The 20,258-nt window shown below is 35.6% G+C and overlaps 1 long non-coding RNA gene across 4 annotated transcripts in view; it reads left to right on the top strand.

The window, feature by feature from the left end:
• LOC144303655 (uncharacterized) overlaps window positions 1-20,258 on the top strand; it is a 100,650-nt gene that overhangs the window by 44,485 nt on the left and 35,907 nt on the right. For all 4 annotated transcript variants that reach the window (XR_013370644.1, XR_013370643.1, XR_013370646.1 and 1 more), the window contains 2 exons: window positions 14,913-15,039; window positions 16,185-16,326. This is a non-coding gene — a long non-coding RNA (uncharacterized LOC144303655). The remainder of the gene's footprint in view (window positions 1-14,912; window positions 15,040-16,184; window positions 16,327-20,258) is intronic.

The following is a 20,258-nucleotide window of genomic DNA, read 5'->3' as shown; positions in this document are numbered from 1 at the left end:
GTCAACCTTTTATCTCTCTTATTGGTCCTATATAATTACTGTAGTAATATCACTCTGAATAAAACTAAAACAAACATAAATTCAGATGCTAAATATATTGTGTAAAGCAATATTTCATGATTTTGCTCTCTTAGCAGATACAGAGGGTATTGTTTCATTTTTATGCATTCATGCATTCATTTATTCAACAAATAATGCTTGCTATGTATTAGCCACTACAAACGATGATGATGATGATGATGATGATGACGATGACAGTGATGAGAGTGGTGATGATGACGATTAGTGTTGCCCAATCTCTGGTCAAGAAAATAAAAAACCTTAAAATTAGATATTCAGTGATAAATCATATATCCAAAGAGCTATAATTTCAGGCTAAGTTAAAGCCAGTATAGAAGTGCATGAATATGGTTAAGAAGTTTGAAAGTAGCAAATCATATCTCATTGGAATGAGAAATATGGCTCAAAATTAGAAATGACTACAACAACAATAACAATGATGATGATGATGATGATGATACTTTATACATACTATTGAGTTTCTATCAGTCACTGGTTAGTCATTATCTTATTTAATCTTCATAGCAACCTAATGAGATACCTATTATATTTAGCATTTTCTAAATAAAGTAATTGATACCTAGAAACACAAAGTTAGTAGTGATAGAAGTAAGACTTTAAAACAGGCAGAATAATTCTAAAGTGTGTTTATATTTCTACATGAAACAGTTGGTATTTGAATTGGACATTTTTCATTATTAACAAAATGAATTGAGTATATACAATATATTGTATGGCCTGGGATGCCAAGTTAAGTAGTTCACATAATAATGGTCTTTAATAAATTATATGTCACATATGTATATATTAAAAAACCATTAATAATAAAATATAGTGTTATGCATTTAATAATAGTATGATAAATTATATGTGTCAACTTGATTAGGTCACAGGGTACCCAGGTATTTGTTCAAATGACATTCTGAATGTTTCTATGAGTTGAATAGCAAACTAAAAACTTGAAAGGCATCCAGTTTACTCATAGAAATATTTCCTAAGTTCCACTGCTGAATTCCACTGTGGGCATCTGGTTAGCTGGGCCATATTTTCTAGAAGAGAGAGTGAAATCTGCTGCTACTGCTACTTTTTCTTTCTAAATCCCACTGACCCTAGAGACATTTATCATATTTGAAAGCTCATTGCACAGGAAGCTAAAGAACTTGGGTGAGAATTTGTGAAAGGCAGATCTACATTCCTAAAGTCTTTAGAACTGAGAAGACTTACAGGAAAGACACTTAATACATGTCTCATGAGGGACATGCCTAGAGTAGAGGATGAACAAGAATAGTGTGAGTCTTTCTAATCCTACAACCAAGTTTTGACCCAGCTCAATTTCTTGTTGAATTGAGATGATCTGCTGTTAATCTCATCTGTGGAACATGGGAAGAGAGAAACCATGACTGGTGCAATATAACATCCCAGATTCTCTAAAGCTCTTTGGTACACAATGTCTAGTACATAATTTTTAAAAATTAGAAATAAGAAGAGACTAGGAAATATCACAGGAAAAGAAGACAAATGTATCTGAAAGTAATAACTATGTTAGATGGATTTAACAGAAGATTGGAGACAGCAGGATTAGTAAAATGAAAAACATTGGACAGTAAGATAGACACATGGGAACATGTCAAAGGCACTGATAGTTGAAGGCCCAAAAGGAAAAGTGAAAGAATAAGGCAGGAATGATATTTGAAGAGAAAATGATTGAATATTCTAATGAGGAATTCAAAGGCAGAAAAACATGCAGAATATCAAGGATAAAAAGGAAATCCTAAGAAGTGAGAGAGAGTTTTTAAAAACATTACTTTTAAAGTAGTAACTATACGAATGGGAACTAAATTCTCAACAGAATGAGTGCATACCAGGAACAATAGAATATCACTTCTAAGTGTGGAAAGGATAACTGCCAACTTAAGATTCTATATGTAATAAAAAATTTACTTCAAAAATGAAGGTAAAATAAAGCCATTTTTAGATAAAAATTCTTTTTCTTTTCTTTTCCTTTTTTTTTTTTTTTTTTGTGTGTGTGTGTGTGCTAGAGAACCCACACTAAAAGAAAATCTAAAGGGAATTCTTCAGACAAAAAATCATCCCAGTTGAAAACTTGACAAAGCAGAAAAGAAAGAAAAATATTATTGGGTCATTTTGAAGGAATATTAACTATACAAAATTATACTGTCTTTTCCAGTTGTAATACATGTAGAAATAAAATACTAGCAAAAATTACTTAAAAGAGGGAATAAATAGAGCTTAAAGGTCCTGAGGTTCAAGCATTATCAGGTTTGGGATAAAAGTAATAATTTGTATTAGATTTTAATAAGTCAAGAATGAATTATTATGTATTGGACATCTATCAATATAATATAAAACTAGTTTGTTAATAGAAGTGAAAATGCTGTTACCAGTTATTTCATAATTTTAATACAATTGAGAAAATATTAATGGTAATAGATATACTTGGGCCTAATCAGATACCTATTGGGCCTTAGATTATCAATTACATATTTAATTATATCTCAAAAGAATAAAATTTAAAAAGTCAAGGAAGTCTCAGTATATATCATTGGAAATTATCTCTAAAACATAAGATGTAATGAGATTTTATAATGTAGTTAGCAATCTGTGAACAAAAGTACATCTCATCCTTTCAACATAGAGTCACCTTTCAATACTCAACTTCCATGTGCAGATTCAAAGATCCACAAAAAATCAGGGTACTCCCAGTAGTCAGGATCCCAAATGCATAATGAAAATAATAAATAGAAGATTTTATAAAAGGGAGTATGCCATGCTAGAATTATCAAGGAAATCTTCAAGAAACAGGTAGAATCTAAAGTAGGCCCTAAAATATAAAAAACACATTTCATTTCTTGATAAAAATGTACTGCGAAGAAGAGAACAAAATGCATCTCCCATAACCTTTGGCTAGAAATGGAAAATGAAATCGAATACTAATAATAAAGATCTAAAAAATAATAAAAATCTAAATTTGGATATTTACCTCCTAGTAATATTAGTTCTGAGAATGGGCAATTGGACAGGATGAATGACATGGGATGGAAGATAATTTTGTTTGGAAAAGAGACCTTCTTAAAGTTTCCTCTCACTTTATACTTTGCCGCAAATAGAGGATCCAAGTTGGGAAATCTACATGGATTCTTTCTCCTGAGAAACAAGAACATAAGAGAACTGAATGCCAATTTGCACAGTGAAATGATTAAAAGAGTAAAAAAGAAACCACACAGAGGTCCTCAAGTATCAGAGCTATGTCTTCACAAAAATGGCTTTTTATTCTTGTAAAATTTTGAAAGTTAATTATCTTACTCAACCTGAGAAGTAAAACTAGAATTATTTTAAGCAGTGATTCTTAATGTTGATGATTAATAAGAAAGCATACAATTGTTTTTAGGTGTCTTTATTTTTTCTAGTCTTGTCCTTAAAACACTATCACTATTCATTATAGATTGGCTCATAGTTCTAATATGTTGTTTTAACATGCAATTTTTTGTTGTACTTGTAAAAATTGTAAATGAAAGGAAGCATGAGTTCTAACACCAGTCTCAATTAACCATGGCTATAACCATATTCATTAATTTGAACCATGAATTTATTACGCAGTTATCTCTATGCAACTGTTGATAATTTATCTAGATATAGTTTATGGATAAAAAATGATTCTGTTTGTTTGCTTGGAAAAATCCAAACTATGAGGAAATATTCATTGTCCCTGATAATGCCATGCAAATACTATGGCTAGATGTGCAGCATGATAATATAAGTAAATAGGTGATTACTCATGATCCCCATGGCTTAAGGGCTGGGGAAATAAATCTAGAGGTAAGATATACATTGCTGAATTGGATCCTCCAGAGAACATATAACAACTCTAGCATAATTATGCAGTGAGACTTGGAGTGGCAGCTATGGAATAACTAGCACTTCCATTTTCAACATTTGGCTATCTTTAAACCTAACTTTCTCTTATACCAAATGTCTGAAAGTCTCTACAAAATGTTTAGCATATTTTAAATACAGTAACTTTACAAATACTTGATAATTTTAACTAACTTATAAACTTCAGATACACTTTGTAACTCCATGAAAACAGTTTTGTTCCTGAAACAAATCCTCTGTGGCTCTAAGTCCCTAATTATATCTGGTTTTGTTTTAGATCTCAACTAAATTTTTTAAAAATACTTTCATCATGTTTGAAGTAAAATAATTAATGAAATGTACACAAACGGTAATCTCTGAGGCATTGCTAACCAACCAGCACACAAAATGTATCTTAGAAGTTGCATGACAACACATTATTCTAAATTTGGTTACTCCCAGAGTCTAAAGGAACATTATCAAAAGATATGGCTCAATGATTATGTAGCCTCAAGTAACTGAATAATTAAGTTATGATTTAACCCAATAATATCATTGTCTTAATTTACTGTATATTTTGCAGCTTTTCTTTCTATGTGGAGCATATAAGGTACATGAAACAAATCTGAAGCAGTATTCCCTAAAGTATACTGTCCCAGACCTAAAAGCCCAATTCCTCCAAAATTCAGTATTTATTCTGATAAGGTAAATCCAATATGCTGACATCCTCTATTTTAAAAAATCCTATAACTAAAGATCAATAAGCACATATGATAAATTACAAGATAGCAAAATAGTAGTGCCAAGGTAAATTATTAAAGTAAGTTATAGATATTTGTAATATCAATACTCACTCTTGGGGTTTTTTTGCTAGCCTTGCACATTATTGAGTGATTGTTTTATGGCTAATGTGTTAACCCTAAATGTCCTGAAAAGTCATTAAGAATTGGCACTTACAACTTAATCAGTGGTACCTGGAATATCAGACGTAGTGTTACCAGAGAAATGGGACTCAAATATCAAGGGAACCAACAGTGAAACTAAATTCATATTGAACCAATGAACAGCTTCTATAGGGTTTATATGTTGCTCCTACCCAAGCCCAGGATTGTCCCTAAAGTCTACATGGGAAACAGTGAAGGACACCCAATTGCCAAGGTTACAGAAATGTGCCCAAGAGGAGTTAGGCATTTGCAAGAACCAAATCTATGAGTTCTCCACTCTTTCAACTGATCCCGTCCTCACCCCTTAGCACTGATATGCTTCATTCTGCTCAATCCTTAGGTGAGAGTAGCAAGAAGTTGTAACTGCATAACAGAAACAAAATTATTAAAAATGAATAAAGATTCATAGCCTCAACCCCCTCTTACCACCAGTTAGGAAAAATCCTGGCTTTGCCTCTTTGGCATTTTCTTCTTCTCTGATTTTAATCACAGAGGTGAATGAATATTAAGAAGAATGTTCAGAATGTGAGTGATGGAAAAAGAGGTTTTGGAGAGGTTGAGGAGGTTGAAAGACACAGAAGAAAGGAATGGGGTGTGAAGACATGCGGTACAGAGGATGAAGGATTGGATATTCTTTGACATTCTGCAAGGGAGGAAGCAAGAAGTGATCACTGGAACTGTATGAAATTACTTTTGGTCACTTAACTGTGATTCCTTAAATGTGAGACTTCACCAAGACTGGAATTTTCAGGCAAAGCCCCCCGCCATTAGCAAAACAATGGGAGGTAAAGACAGAAGCAGAACCCTAATGTTCCCCTGACCAACAGCCACAGGATTGGGTAGAGCCTATGAGAACAACTGAGGAGAAATAGGTTGGCTGGAGAATAGAATAAATATAAACAAAGAAAAATTCAAAATAATGACCAGTGTTCAGAAACTGTTCAGTTTTACATTGGGATTGGGACAATAATTATGCAAAATTTTTATACATTTTCCCCTCTTATATATCACTGAAACCATGGTGTACCTTAAAATTAATACATAGTTTAATGTAGCTTTTTCCTTGTAAAGCTGTTATTGAATCAATGGTGAATCATAATCTACTGTAAGCTCCATGAATATAAGAGAACTATTCTGTATCATCATTATTATTAACTCTTTATTCAGCTCAAACTACTGTACACTATTGTGCACAAAGCTGTAACATAATAAATGCTCAACAAATATTTATTGAATGATATTTCCTAGAAATTTTTCATTTTAATGTGTGTCACACATTTCATATAAATCTGTTATAAATGTTACTGCATTTAATCCTTTCAGTACCCCTGCATTATAGATATTATCATGTTAATTTCACAGGTGCTGGAAACTGCATCTCAGAGAGGTTAAGAAACTCGGTGAAAGTTCCAAATTTGGAAAGAGATGGAGCTGCTTTCAAATCCATGTCTAAGGCCTCAAAAACACAGTCTTAATGTTATACTATGTTGTTTCAAGAGAAGAATTCAGTAGACAAATTTAATGAAAGTTCAAAGGAGGAGAGAAACAAGCAGAATCCAAGAACAGAGTCTGAGTGGAAGGGTTATAGTTAGAGTCAGAGAGCAATGAGAAAAGATAAGGGACCACATGAGGAGCTGTCCCTGCCCTAAGCTAAATACCAGACAAAATGGGTCCCTGACTACTAAAAAAATCTGCATTGTCAACACCATTCTTTAACCATATAATACTCAATTCTATTCCTCCTGAGGAATGCACAATACCCCTACTCCAAGTTTCAGATCTGTGTAAACTCACCAACTAGAACTTACTATATAATTTAAGGCATTAATTTTTCAAATAGTGATTTATTGATCCAATGACCAAAATAAGTTCCCAAAAGTGTTTAACATACTCCAGAGGAGTAATTTGTTATACTGGAGGAAAGTAAGCCTTCCTTCTCAATCACTGTGACTTACAGAGATACATACTTTGCATTTATATTATATGAGCTAAAAGTATTATGTTGAAGCTCACAGATGCCATTCATATAAGCAAAGGGAATTGATTCCAGTCAACTCCTGCTAATGTACAATAAGCACAGAATAACAAAGAGGACTATGGCCCATATTCAGTAGCCCCCTAGCCAGTTGTAAAGAGGCATCATCTAAAGTGGTAAGCAGTGATATCACTTCCTTCTGCACACTGTTCTGTTCTGCAATTTCATCCATTCCATGGGTCCTCCCCTTGCAAACTATGAGCCTTCTTTCTCCTGACTACAATGCATCCTACAGTTGATAACAAATTGCAGCTGTCCACTAGCTTATTACATCTTCTCAATGACCAAAATAAATCCATATTCGTGTAAATGTGCCTTTTCCCTCGTAGAAGTTGAAACCGGTTACACATAGTTAATCATACTAGTGTTACCTCTACGGTCAGAAACCGTCATTAAGTCTCTCCTTAGCCTGCTTCCAAACTCAGTAATCCCAATGAGTTCAATTTTTCCCAATCAACCCTCTAATCATTTTCATTTTTATTCTCATTTCCTCTGGAACCTATCCAAATTCTCTATATCTCAGATCAATAATATGATTGAAATTAATCTCACCACAATAGCAGTTAAGACTAAAACCACATGAACTATACTGGGAGAATCACTTCATATTTCCAATGCTTGCCTTTTAGAGCTTGATGTGAAATGTGCTATTAACTTTGCTACTTCATAATATATGCCTTATTCCACTATATTTATAGAATCTAACTGAATCACATCAGCTCATGTTCAAGTTCTACTTACCGCCTCAAGATGGTGTTCTGGATTTCACTTATTTTTTCCTGAGTGAATGATATTGAACATGTCAATTAAAATATTAAGCTTAACAATTTATCCAATTTCTAATGACATTTTAATTTTAATTTCAATAGGCCTAGTCTAAGTTATACTGTCCATATTGAAGCATGTTTATATATAATATATATACATATATAAAATATTACAATCCTTTAGAAAGGATTTCTAAGAGTAGCTAATCATAAAATCATGTAATCTTAGAGGTAGAAGAACATTATGTCAGATTCTGTTCCTTCAGAGGCACAAGACTAGTTGCCTTGATTTTCAGAAAAGGGAGATGGCAAATTCTGTGGTCATATGGTATACATTCCATCCCACCATCAAGAATGTGAATTCTAATGAGCTTGACATAGATACTATCATAAGGAAATAACATAAAATACAAAGATTATTTAAAAGATGCATCAAAGATGCTCATCAGAGAATTGACAGAGGAAATAATTATGAATTATAAATTATAATTATATTATTATAAATTCCCTAAATAAAATTGCCAACACTAAGAATATGATTAAATGCTTCTACTAGAATTAGTCATTTTTAACTTAATTAACAGAGGGAAATAAATCCTCCATATATAATTTTAGTGTACCTTTTTTTTTTTTTAAAGATTTTATTTATTTATTCATGAGAGACACAGAGAAAGACAGAGAGGCAGAGACACAGGTAGAGGGAGAAGCAGACTCCATGCAGGGAGCCTGACGTGGGACTCGATCCCAGGTCTCTAGGATCAGGCCCTGGGCTGAAGGTGGCACTAAACCACTGAACCACCGGGCTGCCCTAGTGTACCTTTTTTGATGAGTTTGCTTCCAGAACACAGATATCATGAAAACTACTGCTAAATCTAAGCCAAAACAGGGAAAGAAATTAACATCAACATCATTAGACATGTAGATCCAGGCAAGCCCACCACTATGGCCATCTGATCTACAAATGTGAGGAGACTGAAAAAAAAAAATTGAAAAATTTGAGAAGAAGGCTACTGACATGGGAGAGGGTTCCTTCAACTATGCCTGGGTTTTGGATAAGCTGAAAGCTGAATGTGAGCACGGGATCACCATTGATAACTCCATGTGGAAAATTGAGACCAGTAAGTATTATGTTTTTGTCATTGATGCCCCAGGATACAGGTACTTTATCAAAAACATGATTCTAGATACATATCAGGCTGTGCCTAAAATTTTCTGCCTGATTGTTGTTGCTGGTGCTGGAAAATTTGAAGCAGGTATATCCGAAAATGGTCAGACCTATAAGCATGCACTTCTGGCTTACACACTAGCTGTGAAACAACTAATTATTGGTGTTAAAAAAAAAAAAAAAAGGATCCCGGGACACTTGGGTGGCTCAGCAGATAAGAGTCTGCCTTCAGCCCAGGGTGTGGTCCTGGAGACCCGGGATCGAGTCCCACATCAGGCTCCCTTGCATGGAGCCTGCTTCTCCCTCTGCCTGTGTCTCTGCCTCCTTCTCTCTGTATCTCTCATGAATAAATAAATAAAATCTTTAAAAAATAAATAAAATAAATAAAATAAAATAAATGGATTCCACTGAGACATTCTTCATCCAGAGAAATTTCAAGGAAATCATTAAGGAAATCAGCACCTATATTTGGAAAACTGGCTGCGGGCCAGACACAGTAGCATTTGAGCCAGTTTCTGGTTGGTATAGTGACAACATGCTGGAGCCAAGTACAAACATGGCTTGATTCAAGTGATGGAAAGTCACCAGTAAAGATGGCAATGCCAGTGGAACAATACTGCTTGAAGCTCTGGATTGTATTCTGCCACCAATCCATCCAATTGACAACCCTTGGGTTTGTTCTTCTAGGATGTCAACAGAATTGGTGATGTTGTTACTGTCTCTGTGAGACTGTGTTCTCAAACATGGCATTATGGTCATTTTTGTTATCATCCATGTTACAACTGAAGAAAAGTCTGTTAAAATGTACCACAAAGTTTATTTTTTTTAAGATTTTACTTATTTATTCATAAGAGACATAGAAAGAGAGCAGAGACATAGAGGGAGAAGCTGGCTCCCCATGGGGAGCCTGACGTGGGACTCAATCCCAGGACTCCAGGATCAGGACCTGAGCTGAAGGTTCAACCACCAAGCCACCCAGGTACCCTGTACCATGAAGTTTAAATGAAGCTCTTCCTTGGGAGAGTGTGGAGTTCAGTGTCCAGAATGTGTCTGTCAGAAATGTTCATCATTGCAGTTGGGTGGTGATAACAAAAATTACCCACCAATGAAAGTAACTGGCCTCACTGCTCAGGTGATTACCCTGAATCACCCACACCAAATCAGTGCTGGCTATGAACCTGTGCTGGATTGTCACGCAGCTCACGTTGCTTGCAAAGTTTGTTGAGCTGAAGGAGAAGATCAATCACCATTCTGGTAAGAAGCTGGAAGATGGCCTTAAATTTTTGAGATCTGGTGATGTTGTCATGGTTGATATGCTTTTTGGAAAGCTTATATGATGAGAGCTTCTCTGACTATTCTCAGGATCATTTGGCCATTTGTTATTTCTAATGGACCATTGCTGTGGTTATCATCAAATCTGTGGAGAGAAAAGTTGCTGGAGCTGGTAAGGTCATCAAGTCTTCCCATAAAACTCAGTAGGCTAAATGAATATTATCTCTAATAACTGCAACCTCAGTCTTAATCAGTGGTGGAAGGTCTAGAACTGCTTGTCTCAACTGGCCAATTAAGTTAAACGGTAAAATCTCGTCAATGATAAAAATGCAATGTAAAAACTTACAGGGAAAAGAGGATGTTTTATGTATCATTTGTTTTTTTTCTATAGCAATTTTAAGTTAGTTTTTAAAATCAGTACTTTTTAATGGAAACCATTTGACCAAAAATCTGTCACAGAATTTTGAGACCTATTAAAAATAAAGTTTAATGAGAAAAAAATTCAGTGTAAAAAAAAAATACAAAACTATACAAATAAAATCATACCCCTAAATCAAAAGAAAATGAAGATATATAGATACCTGGATAAATATATACACATATAGAAATGTAAAAAAATGGCTAAAGGTATTCAATCAATAGCAGTAATTGTCTCATGATATTTACAGGTGATTTTTGTTTATTTCTTTCCTAAAATTCCGTTTTCCCACTTGTATGTATCTGGTCTTTTTTATTTATTTTATTTAGTTAGTTTTAGTATAATTGACAAAAGATGTTAAGTCTCACGTGTAAAATTTAGTAGTTTGACAAGTAAATACATTATGCTATGTTCATCACAAGTGTAGCTATACATCAGTATTACAATATTATTAACTCTATTCCTTATGCTGTGCCTTTTATTCCCCTTATTGGTTTCATAACTGGAAGCTGTATTTCCCTCTCCCCCCACCCATTTTGCTCAACTTCCCACCCTATTCCCCTCTGGCAACCATTAGTTCTATGTATCTATAGGTCTGATTCTGCTTTTTGTTTGTTTATTCATTTGTTTTTTTTAGATTCGACTGCATCTGCATTACATCTTTAACTTGCAATTAAACTACTTTTATTTTGGAATTTTGTAAATCCACAAAATTAATCATAAGTCTTCTTTTTGCAATTTTTAGCTTTATTGCTGGTAAGCCAAGGAATTTAATTTCATGGCTAACCCAAATCACCAATTTAAAATAATAAAATAAAACACACTCCACTCCCAAAATTGTATTTCTCCATGGGTGACAACAAACTAATATCTGGGCCACAATAAAAGACAAAAGGATCTATAGAAAATCTTGGAAATATGAGGAAGGTGAGTTGGTTCAGGCATAGAAAAGTCTAAACTTAAAACAGAAAGTCCAGGAAAACTTCTATACAATTCTGATTTCAAAGTAGAGGGTAAATAAAAATCACAGAAATTACAGTGGAGAAACCTGAAAAACATTATCTGAGTCAATTGATCAAGATCAATATCATTAGTAGTAACTCATGTTGATTGCATGAGTATGTGACTCTTGATATAATGTGATAAAAGTGGTACTTTACCACTTTGGTCTTTTTCCTTCAAACCCATAACCTCAGTCTAATAAGGACGAAAGCATCATACAAATCCCAGTTGAGAGACTTTCTTCAAAATACCTGACTAGTACTCCTCAAAACTGTCAAAGTCACCAAAAATAAGAAAAGTCTGAGAAACTGTTGCAACCAAGAGGAGCCTAAAGAAACATGGTGGTTAAATGTAATGCATTCTGTATGGGGTCTAGAACACTAGAACAGAGAAAAGATAGTAAATAAGTAAATACAAATAAATAAGAAATCTGATATAGCATGGAATTTAGTTAATAATAATGTATCAATGTTGGTTCATTAGCTACATAATAGGTACCATAATGTAAGGTATTAACAAGAGAGAAAACTGGGTGTGGGATATATTGGAAGTCTCTATATTATTTTCATGACTTTTCTGTAAACCTAAATCTATTCAAAAATGGAAAGTCGATTTAAAAATTATACATACAGGGGATCCCTGGGTGGCTCAGCGGTTTAGCGCCTGCCTTTGGCCCAGGGCGCAATCCTGGAGTCCTGGGATCGAGTCCCACGTCGGGCTCGTGGCATGGAGCCTGCTTCTCCCTCCTCCTGTGTCTCTGCCTCTCTCTCTCTCTCTTTATGTCTATCATAAATAAATAAATAAATAAATAAATAAATCTTTAAAAAAAATTATACATACATACAAAGCAACCTTGTATGCACAGAGTATTCTACTAGTGCTGACATCATTGACACCCCTCCTCAACTACAAGCTCTTGAAACAAGGTACTGTTTTATCCACCTTTGTATTTCCTACAATGCTGAAAGCCTGTCTTTTATACAAGTACAGGATAAATGTCCACAAAATTGAAAGACAACAAGATCCAATGTCTGGGGTCCTGCTAACTGCATAGTAATAAAGCAAAATTTTATGTTAAGATGCGCTTTTTCCACTCCTAGCAACTATTGCAGAATTTAATCTTACTTTGAGAGAAAGACTCATAATAGTGGCCTGAAATTGAAAGAAAGGCAAATAAACACAGATTAGTAGCCTCGGGACTACTGACTACATATAAGGAATCTCATAGAACCTATAGGTGTCTTCATTTACAAAATTACCTAACAATGTTGTTGCTTAAAGCTTGAAACTCAAAACAGGGAGACCATATCAAAGAAGAAAATACATAAGACCTGAATTTTGAAGGTTGTTCTGAGAATTAGCTGAAAAAAATACATGTGAACGCCCTTTGAAAATCACCACACAAATAGAAGTTCTTAAATTTCCTCAGGTGTGGAGCACCTGAAAGTCATAGTGCTCCTTGGAGATCACAATGAATACTAATGTTTTGAATTGCAGTAGAGGAACCATTTTAGTGGCAGAAAAGAGAACAATGTGATGCAGAATGAGATCACAACTATATGTACACGCAATACACACAAACATGCACAAATACACACACACAAATGGTTAGACTCAGCTTAACGGTGCCTTAATGATTTCTTCCATTATTATTCATTTGATATTTTGTTCTTTCTTTTTTCTGTATCTGCTTGTTAATTGTACGTATGTCTTCAACACCAAACTATAAGCCAGCACATATGTCTTGCTAGTTCTCGTATATCATAGAGTTTGGCACATAATAGACACTTATTCAACACGTTTCTTGAGCACTTACTAGAAGTTGTGAAATAAGAGTTAAAGGCCAAGATTGCTGTTCGCATGGTAATTCTAATAGGTTAAATGGGGAGAAAGTAGACCTGGGAAAGAGGGAATGGGAGTTGGAAAGGGAAACAGCAGTATAAAGCAGAGTGATTGCAACTGAGAAAATGAGATTTGAGAAAAAAATGGAAAGAAGTAATGGTTGCAGCCAAGCAGATATCTGGCAACAAACCATCCTGGGCAGAAAAATAGAGTATGGCTTCTAGGGTACGAGTTTACCTGGCATGTTGAAAAAACAGCCAGCAGGCCAGAGTGCATGGAGCCTTGTGAATGAAAGGAAGAAGGGTAGGCAAAGTCAGAGAGGGCCAGGCCACACTGGGCCTCATAGGACATGATAGAGATTTGTGCCTTACTCGGTAGTGAAATAGGGAACCATTGCTGAGTTTTTAGCAAAAGACATATCACCTGACCTACATTTTCAAAGGCTCACTCTGGCTCCTGGGTAGAAAATAGACTAGGTAGTATCAAAAGCAGAAGCAAACAGACCTCTTGGGAGGTCAGTGCCGTAATCTTTGGTGGCTCAGACCAAAGCAGTAGGTGTGGCCATGATGAAAACTAGTTGAATGCTGGCTACATCAAAGTAGAATCAATAGGATTTTATGATGGATTCAACAAATGGTTTAGATAGATAGATACTGGGCAATATTCATTTTTAGGCAAACACTATCATGTGTCAAAATCTTAATAAGCATTTATAGACAAAGGAGCTTAAAATAAAACAAAATCATATCTGCTGTATTGACATTATGTCTATTACATTTCTATTATTTTGACAATGACTAATTATTGGTCTTTAGCCTTGGAATATTGGCACCCGGCTTCCAGACTCCGAGGGCTTTTGAGGGGCAAAGTTTGAGAACTATGAAGCTGCACAAAAGTGAGGAATGATGATGCTGATATTGAGATTACTTCTCATGGGATTCTGGGAGAGGCATCTAATCTGTTAAAAAAAAGGATGTCATCATCTGACTGCAACCCGACGTTGGGGAGTACATCTGGAGCCATGCGGGTGGAAAGGTTCACAGTACTGAGTCCTGGATCTGACTCTGCTTACCAATCAATACCACTTTCTGGTGTTCATTATTTTGATAAAGTTATTAGCAAAGCAACAGTAAAAATTGAAGTGCTCCATAATCCTCAGCACCCACCATTAACTTCTGAAATATTATTGCATGTTAGCTTTTACTGTTACTTTACAAAAGCACTTACTGAAAGGCAGGGGAAGCCAAAAAAAAAAAAAAAAAAAATCTGCTAATCTGCTGCTGGTAGTAAAGGGGAGGATGATCACCTCTTCACAGATTGTGAAAATTCCTCCCCCAGAGCAGTAGGGGGCACAGAGATCTTCTGAATCTCCCTTTTTTTTTTTTTTTTTTTTTGACTTGGCCAGAAATTGATAGATATCTTCTAGACTATATAGGGGACAGAACATGCCCCTCCAGAGATCAAGAAATGGGTGAGATGTGCTTCCTGCTTTCCTTCCTAATTCTTCCTGTGCCTTTCTTCTCTCTGCTTCCAGGCCTCCCAGGGATCCTAGCCTGCTCATAGAAAACCAACTGCACACATTTCACAGGCTCTCTGGTGAAGGGATGCTCACTACAGGCATATGTTGCAGAATGTCACTTCGTCCACCTCTCAGCTATCAGGTGGGGGCATTATTTTATTTACTCAGAAGATACCGGAAGCAGATTTCCTCAGAGGGAGGGGGAGGATTTTGGCGCTTGGGGTACATTCAGTTTCCCCAGATCGGCCACCAGCAGCAGCAGCAGCATCGTCCTCTAATTCCGTGCCTGATTCTCAGTCATGCTGAGAATGTAAGGCCCCAGTTTTTCTCTTAACAAAATGGTATCACTCTATATAAACTCTTCCTCACAGGGCCTTTCTGAAGACAAATGAAATAATGTCATCTGTTCAATACAAGCCTGTCCCCCCACAACTCAATGAAAGATGCTATGTGTGATGACCAAGCTTTCCCGTCAGCTGAATTCAGAGACTGCAGCTCACAGTGCTTCCTATGTTTATTCACGGTGCTCTCACATGGGAAAGTAGAGGCCTGGGCATTTGCATTTCTCCTGTGGTTCCACTCTCCTGGCCAAGAAACGCATGAAGAAGGGGCTTCACTGGCCCAGAGCCCCTGCTAGGATTCCATTCACGCCCACCCCTCCCTGACAGAGAAAGGCCCGCACAAGAAGGCTGGGCTCTCATAAAGAGGGCTGCCAGGTTCAGGAAGACGCGGCTGTTTGTTCGGCACCACAGGACCCTGTGTGACACTCCACGGCCTGGGCGAGGGACTGTCACAGCAGCCTTTCACAATTCAAAGAGGAAAGGAAAATAGCCTGCCTTTGAGCGTCAGAGATGTGGGAGAGGCAGGAATCAAATCATGAATAAATAAATAAAAACACCAACAGCTGTGATATTTAAAACAGACAATCACTATAACAGCAAATGACAACCCTGCAGCCTGCAGAATCTGCTAATAAACTGTCTGCTGTGACTGTTATTAAAGATAAACTTATGAGCCATGATTATTCAACCATTAAACCTAAGTGGAAATCAAAGAAAGAACTGTGTCAGATGATATATTTGGTGCTGCGTGGCCTAGGAAAATTACTCATCAGATTTGAATCCTGATGTCTCTGTCCTCTAAGGATTGGTCCCTTGAAATTTTGGCACTGTTTATGCAGAAGCTTTCTTCTCTTTTTCCTTTAATTATAATTTTAGTTTGCTAATGTGTGACATTTTGTTTTCAATAAATTGCTGTGATAAACACATCTCATCTCATTATCCATAGAATAATGGGAATGCCATTCAATTCAGCAAGGGCACAGCTACTAGAAGGCAAGACTGTAAGACCTTCCTCAGAGCCATCTACTGATTGGAGCACCTTCGATGCTGAGAACCTTGTTTAAAAAAGCTGCCAAGAAGTCTGGATGGTGAGTAGCTTTGTCGAGAGGTATTAGCTAATGTAACTTCACAAGAATCCAGCAGAAGTCAGCTGATTCCCGTTTCACTTGAATCTCAATCACTGTCATGGCTATTACAGTCAGTGACACGGTTAATGGGAAGAGGGGCTTATTTTGGCAGAAACGACATTATAGAATAAGATTATTATATGAGCGTGCCATTTTGAAGACATAAAAGGATGGCCCAGATTGAAAATAATCTTCAGTTAATGTCCTATATTATTATTATACACAGGATGCAGCAGAGCATAACAGTGGAATCTGAGCTATTCAATCTGGTAGGATTTTCAAAGGTTGCCTTTTAAATCTCTGTTTGATATTAATATTTCCTAAGAGCTTTGAATGAGGAATTTGAAGTAATCCTCAATAATCAGGGTAATAGTAATTTTATTTTTTAAATAAGAAACACAACACCAGCTACTAAATTTGTACAACCTAGAGAGATACAAAGTGTGTGATAGGTCAGGGGATAGAGAGACAAAAAAAAAAAAAAAAAAAAACACCTTCACCTTTTTTATATCCTGCAGTTTTGATCTTTTTTTTGACCTTTCCACCTCACCCACCCACCTGAGTCTCCATTTGATATCCCCCTTCCTCAGAGAGACTTGCTGTGGTTGGAGGTCCCCCTCCTCTGCACTCACATATGAAATAAATGTGCTTGCTGGGCACATATGTGATATCTCAGCAGATCTTGAAAGAATAAATTAATAAATGGCCTAAGCACTTAGGTACACGCCTAATTCTGAAATTATTCCAGGTTAAGCAATCAACTGGGAAAATAAATAAACATGGTATTTATAGCACATATGAAATAGAAGTCAAGAGGCAAACTATCAGCTCTAAGTACCATGAGGATGAAATAGGCCCACATAAACTAGGACTAAAAATGGACTAGGGAAGCAAAATGTTGGTGCTGGAACTACTTGATCACATGAGTTACATTTATCCCAAATTCACAGAGGCCTTCAGGAAACTATAAGACAGTAATTCTCATACATGGTTGGACTTTAGAATCATCTGGAAAGGGTTTTTTTCTCCTTTTCAATTCAAATTCCCAGATCATTTCCCCAACCAGATAAAAATATCCAAGGGAGGGCACCCATGAATCTCTGTTTATATTTGATAACAACTTCTGAATAGGTGACTTAGCCTCCACCTGAACCTTACCTACTCTGTGAGCCACTTTGTGAGAGGAATGAGTTCCTTGAAGTAGCTTTGCTGCCATTATTTTATCGAAACCAAGCTTAACCCAAACATCTACCTAGTAACATAACAAGTAATACACAGAACAATAGAACTCAATCATATGCTAAATCCCTGAATATCACAAAATAAAAATGGAGCTGAAATAAGCCTCTTTAGATTCAATAGGTAAATGCTACAGTATGATCTAGGAAATAACCAAAAGCTTATCTTTTATACAATGGGCATCTTGATAATGAAACTTTGCTCAGGAGAAGTAGAGCCACATGCTGCCTCTAAAGAGACTCTCCTGCTCCCAAAGACCCAGCAACAATCTAAAATGCTGTTTTCATTTTGTGATGTGAGAGCAGAATGTGCCTTGTTCTCATGACAGATGGGTTTCTTAAAAGTTGTGTAAACTTGGAGTTTTTTTAGGTAGTTGAGCTGACGAGCTCACTATTTAAAGAAAACATGAAATGAATTTTGTTTGCATTAAAAATATTTTTTAAGTTTTTATTTAAATTCTGTTTAGGTAACATACCATGTGCATTGAAAAATATTTAGAGCTCCTAAAACTACCTCTGAATGTGTGTTTTATCTGAGTTTTTAATACTTTAGAACTGTGTAATAACTAACTGTTATTATGTGGGCTTAGACATTATGCTGTCCTCTGAGACACAAAACCACATGTAACAAAACTCTGCCATAACCTAGAAATCATTAGAAAACCAGTCATAGTGAAATTTTGGAAAAAAGGACACATCTGCTCTATCAGAAAACTATGTTTCTAAAAACATAATTTAATGGTTGATATTACACTCTAAGGTCAACAGTTTTTAAAGTGGGTACATCAATATTTTAAAAATGGAAAAGATTATGATGTGCTATACTTGATACCAAATTTTCAGAAATATGAAAGTTCCTTAATGTGAGTCATGCCATTGAAACTTGCACTTACATGAAACTTTAATTTTCCAACTTTATTTGCATGATCCATTTAATTGTATCATCCTCATTAGAGAAAAAGACTTTTTAAAAATTATGTATGGGAAATTAAGCCATAAAGCAAATATCCACTATTATTTTTATCCCCATTTTACAGATAGAAAAAATAGACTCAGGGAAATTAAGAGTTCTGTCCAAGGTCACACAAGGAGTCAATGACAGAAATGGAAATTCAATTCACAATTTCTGGCTCCCAAGTCATTTTCATCAGACCATGAATACAAAGAAGCAGCTTGCAAATGTTAATGAACAATTCCCTTTGGCTCCATATAAAGTAGAGCCAAGAATGTCATTTCATAGGGACCAGAAATGAATTCTTGGCCCCAAATAGAATTGCCATATTTCTATCCAAAATTTAGCATATATTTAGACCAAAGCCAGCAATAATGGCATTTTCGCCAATAGTGGTTTAAAAAAAAAAAAAACGAATAGAAAAAAAGAAAAAAGTTTCTCAACAACGCTATCCTTTGCTTTGAGCAAGATATATGAGTCAGTTGGTCTTTGGGCAAAAGGAAATGAAAAATTCATCACCTGGGATGACTGTTCATATAAAAGGCCTTACAATCAAGAAGCAATTATAGTCTGTATGTGGTAAACCTTCATCTTAAAGCTATAAGTAAAATGATAAATATCAGATTCTTCTCACTGGGAATACCTTGGGAAAGTGGAATGGGGAGAGAGGCAGGAAAGATTTAAAACCTGCACCAGAGCAAGGCACTTTGCCAGGGGTATATGGTACATGACTGGGGAAAATGCTTATTCTCCTCCCCTTTATGTTTCTTTTCATACAGATCACTATGTGTTAGCATTGCAATCCTGGTCTCTCTATATCCCTTCATTCACTCTGCTCTCATTTAATGTGTTCAGAAAGAGAAACTGTGCAGGCATACCTAGTCTTCCTCTTTTTGTCTTTTGACAAAAGATCTGTCCACAAAGATCATGGACTTCTAATTGAACTCTACTATAGATAGGACCTCTCTATTCAGATGCCCTGTCCGGCCCCCCCTCTCTTTTTTTAGCATTCCAGAATAGCCCTGTCCCCTTAATAGAGATGTCTCAGGTAAATTCTCTGAGAAGCAGACTCTGAAACAGAGAGTAGTCTCAGGATTTGAGTAGGAATCCCCTTTTATAATTTGGAGACAAGACCAAATTTTTATGTCAATTGCTAAGGCCACCAAACTTACAAGAAATTAATCTATCTATATTTCTTATAATTGTTCACTTGGAAAATAGTATATTTAATCTAAAATTTAATGAAATAATTTAATAAAGGATAAGTAAGTATGTGTTCAAACATGTATAGTAACCATTAGAACACATTCATGTCTGTGGTGCCAAGACAATTCGATAGAAAAAGAATAATCTATTCAAAAATAGTGCTGGGAAAACTAGATACCAACATGCAAAAGAATGAAGTTGGTTCTCAACCTTACACCAATATACAAAACTTACATGAAAATGGATCAGAGATCTAAATATAAGAGCTAAACTATAAAGATCCCAGAAGAAAATATGATCAATCTTTTCTACCTTAGGCGAGGCCATGGTTTCTTAGATGTGACACCAAAAGCACAATAAGAAGAAAAAAATAGATAAATTATCCATCAGCAAAAATGCAAAACTTTTGTGCTTCAAAGGACATCATAGAGAAAGTGAGAATGTAACCCACAGAACTGAGGCAAATATCTGTAAATCACATATCTGATAAGGGTACA

This window comes from Canis aureus, chromosome 32 (assembly GCF_053574225.1).
Source record: "Canis aureus isolate CA01 chromosome 32, VMU_Caureus_v.1.0, whole genome shotgun sequence".
NCBI classification, from domain to species: domain Eukaryota; kingdom Metazoa; phylum Chordata; class Mammalia; order Carnivora; family Canidae; genus Canis; species Canis aureus.
This window is presented reverse-complemented; position numbering and strand designations above follow the sequence as displayed.